Raw genomic sequence first — 7,740 nt, forward strand, 5'->3', positions numbered from 1 at the left:
TGAGAACCCCTTTCCTGGTTTTCAGATGGCCATCTTCTCATAGTATTATACACAGTGAAGAGCAGAGAGAGAAGAAACAGGAGTGCCCTCCTCTCATAAGGGCACTAATCCCTCTCATGAGGGCTCCACCTTCACATCCTAATCACCTCCCAAATTCCTCAGTTCTAAATACCATCACACTGAGGATGAGGCATCGCAATATGAACTTTAGCGGGGACACAAACATTTCAGGCCATAACAACCAGCAAAGAAAAACAAATAGAAGGGGTAACTTTTTTATCATAAGAGCAAAACTTGATCTGTTCTTCCATAGAAAGATTAAAAAGGAGAAAATGAAATTAAAAGAAAGTGTAGCAAATGGAAAATATGAAATAAAATAAAAGAAATATGCCCTAATATACAAGTTGTTATAATAAATTTAAATGGGTTAAGCTTACTAATAAGAAGAAATTTTCAGATTAGATTAAAACACAAGATATGTATGTATATTATAATCTCTGTATAAATATTTGAATGTGTTGTTTGTGTTCTATATCAGTTTTTTGATCTGATCTATTAACTTCTGAAGTGAGCATGTTAAGATATCTATATCTATCTATATCTAAGAAATAAAGATTACCTATTTTTTATATTATATCTGAAAATGTTGAATATCTGAAAACAAAAATTGGCCACATGTACTTGGTCACCAAAAAAGCTTCAATAAACCCCAAAGAATCATAGTGACAAAGACTGGGCTCTTTAGCCATGAGGTAATTCAGTTAGAAATTTTAAAACTGAGAGCTAAAAACATCTCCAGTATTTTGAATTTAAACAACAGACTACTAATAACTCTTGAATTATGGAGATCATTATATTCAAAACTTAGAACCAAACAATAACAAAAACACTAACTGTATCAAATTAATGAGACACAGCCAAAGCAGTACTTAGAAACACTTCATTTTAAATGCATTTATCAGAAAACAAAGAAAATTAAAAACAAATAAACTAAGTGTTCAACTCAAGAAGTTTGGAAAAGAACAACAAAGCAAGTTCAAACACAACATAATAAATAAAAGTGGAGAAAAACAATGAACTAGATGACAACACAAACAAGAGGGAGGAGCAGTCTTATGAAATGCTGACTCTTACTGGGCAAACATCTGGCAGGATAAGAGAAAATTCAGATAAACAAAATACAAAGTAAAAAAGGAAAAATAAATATAGACACAATCAGTTCAGTTCAGTTCAGTTCAGTTGCTCAGTCGTGTCTGACTCTTTGTGACCCAATGAATCGCAGCACGCCAGGCCTCCCTGTCCATCACCAACTCCCGGGGTTCACTCAAACTCATATCCATCGAGTCAGTGATGCCATCCAGCCATCTCATCCTCTGTCGTCCCCTTCTCCTCCTGCCCCCAATCCCTCCCAGCATCAGAGTCTTTTCCAATGAGTCAACTCTTCGCATGAGGTGGCCAAAGTACTGGAGTTTCAGCTTTAGCATCATTCCTTCCAAAGAAATCCCAGGGCTGATCTCCTTCAGAATGGACTGGTTGGATCTCCTTGCAGTCCAAGGGACTCTCAAGAGTCTTCTCCAACATCACAGTTCAAAAGCATCAATTCTTCAGCCCTTAGCTTTCTTCACAGTCCAACTCTCACATCCATACATGACCACAGGAAAAACCCCCCAAAATAAGAAAAGAATGTTATAAACAGTAATATGTTAGTTTTGTTGAGACCTTGACAGAATGAATTAATTTCTGAAAAAAAATACAAACTGAGAAGAAACATAAAATATAAATATGCCAATAAAAGTAAAATAAATTGAACTATATTACTTTTCCTGCTTTCCAAAATTTCAGTCCAACATATTTACAAGAGGTCCTACCAAATCTTCAAGAAACAAATACTTTCTGTCTTCTATATGTTATTCCAGAAATTATAAAAATGGGTAAGTTGTACAACTCCTTGTGCAGGATTACTATAATCTTGATTTCAAAATAAGATGATGGTACAATTAATAAAATTTCAGTTTCATTTCACTACTAAAAAGAGATGGGAAAATCTTATGTAAAACATAAGCTAACCATATCTACTAGTGTAATAAAAATTAATATATTATAATCAAAGGTTTATCCTGGCATATAAGAAGAGTTTAACACCTACAAAATCTACCAATGTGATTCATTATATTAATAGATGAAAGGAAATACATCACATCATTTTCTGGGTAGATAGAGAAAAAGCATTTGCTAAATTCAATGCTTTATAATAAAAACAAGCCTCAGCACACAAAGGCAGAGAGATTTTGTAAATCCAATGCTTGTCATAACACCAAAAACCTACATCAAGTATATTATTGATGGAGAAACTTTGGCTGCGTTCATAAATTTGGATCTAGCATGTATGTCTACTCTTGACTGCTCCTGTTTAATACAAGTGTCCACAGATTATCCAACACATTCAGGGTCAAACTAATCAATGTTTCAGATGAAATATGGAAGAGTAAGTGTGTACTGATACCCAAACAAACTTTTGAAAACATACAAGCAAGAAAGGGGACCTGACAACCAAATATTAAGATATATTACCAGATCATATTGTAATAATAAATGTAGTATGATACTGACACACAAGAAGAGATATAATGCAATACACCAATGGAATAAAATTAAGCTTTAGAGAAAGACTCAGGTACAAACGGCAATTTCATCTTGACTCAGAAAATTCTGACATAAAAATTGGGGGAAATTTTTTGCACTTGTTATAGAAAAGCTGACTTGTGATTTGGAGAGAGAAGAAAAAAAAAAAGCTGGGTCATTACTGTATCTCATATACAAGAGATCCAGAAAGATTAAAGATCTGAATGTGAAAGAGAAAACTCAGGATGACAGAAGAAAGAAACAGTGTCATAGCAACATAGGAATAAGGAAGGACTTCTTTAAAAAGATCCCAATAGCACAAGCCACAACATTTTTAAGATCAATTTTTTATTATATGTAAATTATAACTTTTCTCAAGGAAAGACACCAGTTGACAGTTAACTGAGAGTGATTGGTGACAAGATGATATCTTTAGTGATCTGAGAAAGGCACAAGGCCTAATATCGAGACTACACAAATTATTCCTGCAATTAAATGCAAAAGCCAGGAATCCTAATATAAAAATAGGCAAAGTGATAAAGAACTATTCAGAGCAGAGCCTGGTGGGCTGCCATCTATGGGGTCGCACAGAGTCAGACATGACTGAAGCAACTTAGCATGCATGCGTTGGAGAAGGAAATGGCAACCCACTCCAGCGTTCTTGCCTGGAGAATCCCAGGGACAGAGGAGCCTGGTAGGCTGCCGTCTATGGGGTTGCACAGAGTCGGACACGACTGAAGCGACTTAGCAGCATTCAGAGTGTAGTTCTTAAGTACATAGATGCTCAAACCCACTCATTAGACGTGTGTGTGCATGTGTAGTTGTGTCTGATCCTTTGCAACTCCACGGACTGTACCTGCCAGGCTCCTCTGTCCATGGAATTTTTCAGACAAGAATACTGGTGAGGGTTGCCATTCCCTTCTCCAGGAGGTCTTCCTGACCCAGGGTTCAAACCTGAGTCTCCTGCATTGACCGGCAGTTCTTTACCAGCTGAGCCCCTGGGGAACATAACTTTTCATATTGAACATACTGGCAAGGAATCAGACATTTGGAAAAGACCATATTGAGGGTACCTAGCAACAGGAACCTGTTTGCTGTGCTGGTGGGAATGTGGACTCATACAAGCCATTCAAAGGGGGCAATCTGGCATTACTTTGTGAAATTAAGGATGCATGTTTCCTACGATTCAGGACTTCATCCTTCTATCCCAGAAAAAATTCTCACACAGGATGTGAGAAGACAAGGATGAGGATATTTATCACAGTATTACTGTTGAGGGTGGTGTAAAGTTAGAGACAGCCTAGGATTCATCACTGGGGAATGGAAAAATCAAATATGGTAGTTACACAGTGTGAAATATACTACACTAGTTAAAGGAGCAAAGAGTTACTACATTCAGTAGCATGACCACGTTCCAAGAATGTAGAAAGAAAAAAGTTAGAAACCAGAAAATCTATAGAAAATCTATATACATGGATATGCTATAGTAAATTTATACTGGGGCTTCCCAGATGGCTCAGTGTTAAGGAATCTGCCTGCCAAGGCAGGAGACACAGGTTCAAACCCTGGGTCAGTAAGATCCCCTGGAGTGGGAAATGGCAGCCTTCTCCAGTATTCTTGCCTGGAGAAGCCCAGGGACAGAGGAGCCTGGTGGGCTACAGTCCACTGGGTCACAAAAGAGTTGGACATGGCTTAATGACTAAACAACAACAACAACAAATCTATATTATGACATCACTCATATTCATGAAAAATACGTACACACACCAATATTTCCTTGTAGCTAATAAATCCACGACTAAATATTAAAACATGTTAAGGATGTCGTATCTAGGGGAAAGGAATGGGAATGTGGCATGAAGATAAAAGAGAATGAATAAATAAAACAAGAGACAGGCCTTGGAGGTTTTGATTACTTGCCATGAACTCAGAGATTATGATTAACTCAACTCTCTACCTGTGAGGTTAAATGACAAGTTTTTGATAACCTGCAGTGATTGGGAAATCTTCAACTTCCAAGTGAAGGTCAACTCTAAGTTTACCAGGTATACAACTGCACATCTTGCGACATGGTGCCTACCTCTTCCTGGTCGGTCAGCAAATCTCAGTGGTCGACAGGCTGAATTCTCTCTCTTTTTGTAAAAAAAAAAAAAAAAGAATTTATTTATTTTAATTGGAGTCTAATTACTTTACAACATTGTAGTGGTTTTTGCCATACGTTGACATGAATCAGCCACGGGTGTACATGCGTCCCCCATCCTGAACCCCCCTCACACCTCCCACCCCCATCCCTCAGGGTTGTCCCAGTGCACTGGCTTTGAGTGCCCTGTTTCACGCATAAAACTTGGACTGGTCGTCTATTTCATATATGTAATACACGTATTTCAATGCTATTCTCTCAAATCATCCCACCCTTGCCTTCTCCCACAGAGTCCAAAAGTCTATTCTTTACATCTGTGTCTCTTTTACTGTCTTGCATATTAGTGTTTTTCTTTCTGACTTAGTTCACTCTGTATAATAGGCTCCAGTTTCATCCACCTCATTAGTACTGATTCAAATGCATTCTTTTTAACAGCTGAGTAATATTCCATTGTGTGTATGTACCACAGCTTTCTTATCCATTCGTCTGCTGATAGACATCTAGGTTGCTTCCATGTCCTGGCTATTGTAAACAGTGCTGCGATGAACACTGGGGTACACGTGACTCTTTCAATTCTGGTTTCCTCAGTGTGTATGCCCAGCATTGGGATTGCTGGGTTGTATGGCAGTTCTATTCCCAGTTTTTTAAGGATTCTCCACACTGTTCTCCATAGTGGCTGTACTAGTTTGCATTCCCACCAACAGTGTAAGAGGGTTCCCCTTTCTCCACGCCCTCTCCACACAGGCTGAATTCTTGGCTGTTCCTTTTACACTAATTTTCTTAGGGCTCACCACCACCCTTGTTCACAATAGCAACACATTGTATTCCATCCCAATTTAAATGATAGTTTAAAAAAAAAAAACAGTACAAAATTCATGTCATCAGCAATCTCATGGTAAGTGAGTTTTAATCTTATTGCATGGATAAATTTCCCCTTTAAGCCAAAACAATTTTGAAAAGAAGCTACTAAATGTTTTTCCCTAAAGCAGCAGACAACTAATTGTGCTCTCCTCCCAACACAGATCTGGGTCATTATTATAAGAGAGGAAATTAAGAATTTTATTTTTAGTAGATGAGAAAAGAAAAAAGAAGTGCTATTATTTTGTTGTCCTAAAAATCATTGCTGTTCTTAATTTTAGAAGGGAAGGAAGAGTATGTAAGAGCCAGTGCCTTGGAACTGGGTGAAATGTAGTTTGGCTTTGAACTACTTATTTAAACTTTCTGTGTCTCAGTTTCTTTATTTATAAAGTGGGGATTCATAGGTCAAGGTTTTGGAGGGGAAAAATGAAACCACGCATGGGGAATGCTTGGCAGTGTCTACTATACAGTGTGCACTTATTTAAGTAAGAAGCTGTTATTGCTTGCTTTCATTCATTGCATGCCTCTTAAATAGCAACATAACAGGGTTGTCACATTCATTGCTCTCCTTAGTATGGCAGCAACATCAAGGGATGAAGTGATGTTTGCAAGGCAATCTTGGGGTGGAGGAAAACTCTTCATCTCACATCTGTGTGTATGTGCAAGCTTAGTCACTCAGTCATATCCTACTCTTTGCGGTCCCATGGACTGTAGCCCACCAGGCTCCTCTGTCCATAGCATTTTCCAGGCAAGTATACTGGAGCAGGTTGTCATTTCCTGCTCCGCGGGATCTTCTAGACCTAGGGGCTGAACCTCATGTCTATCACACTAGAAAAGCACTGGAGTCCGATACAGGATATGGATTCTCCCGAGGGTGGAAGTCAAGGTCTTGCTCGTCTATGTTCAACAACATTGATTCTCCATCTGACCACAGGGAATATTAATCACACACCCAAAGACTCCTTTTGGACATAAATTATACTTCCGTCTGTATTCACAGCAACCAGTAGAAAGCCAGACAGGTAATAGAGGCTCCAAGAATCCTTAACAACCCGCCCCATTTTATTTTATTTTTTTGCCTCTTAAATTTATTATTTATTTATTTTTAATTGGAGGATAATTGCTTCACAAAGTTGTGTTGGTTTCTGCAGTACAACAACACGAATCAGCCATAAACACATATATACCCCTTGCCTCTTGAGCCTCCCTCCCACCCCACCTTCATATCACCCTCCTGGTCATCACAGAGCACTGAGCTGGGCTCCCTGTTAAAACCCCATTTTAAAGACAAACTGAGGCAAGGACTTGGCCAAAGTTAGAGGTGGAATCAGGAGTCAATCTGTTTGTTTTGAATCCCAAATCTGAGATTTTTTTTTTTTTTTTAATTTTTTGGCAGGTGCCTGGTCATTCCTTCAAAGAATTATGGGAGGGGAATGGGTGGATTTCTAGCAGCCTCTATTATTGGCTTGTTGACTTGTTTTCCCTTAGCCCATTACACTCTCCTGGCTAAATATTAGGCAGAGACTCAAGGCCTTGACAATCTTGATTTGTTTTCACATCTTTTCTGAACTTCTGTCTTTGCAGTGTTGTTTTGCCTGCTGGGAATGAATGTCTCGTCTCAGTGTCAGAACTGAAAAAGTGGAGGTGAATGACATCTTCCTGCAGATTAGCCCATCCCCCTATTTTATTTTCTTCAGAAGGCTTAACTCTGCCTAAACTTACTTATATGTTTGCTGTCTGTCTTCCAGAATGGTGGAAGCATGGTGGGGGAGGCAGGGTACCCCCTGCATCTCCATCACCACCTGGCACATAAGAAAGGTCCGCAGTAAGCATCTGCTATGGTATACTTTTAAGCAGTATCCCCCAGTTACTGAGTGTTGAACTATACTGCAAGAACTCTGCGTGAGTACTAACTCCTTTCGGATTCTGTAACCTTGCGGCTCCTAGCCCACCAGGCTCCTCTGCCCATGGGATTCTCCAGGAATTCTCCTATCCCATGGACAGAGGATACAAGAATAGTTTAGTGGGTTGCCATTGCCCTCCTCCAGGGGATCTTCCTAACCCAGGGATCGAACCCTCGTCTCTTATGCCTTCTGCATTGGGAGGCGGGTTCTTTACCA

The sequence above is a fragment of the Bison bison genome, unplaced genomic scaffold, assembly GCF_000754665.1.
Source record: "Bison bison bison isolate TAMUID 2011002044 unplaced genomic scaffold, Bison_UMD1.0 scf7180017864327, whole genome shotgun sequence".
NCBI lineage: Eukaryota > Metazoa > Chordata > Mammalia > Artiodactyla > Bovidae > Bison > Bison bison.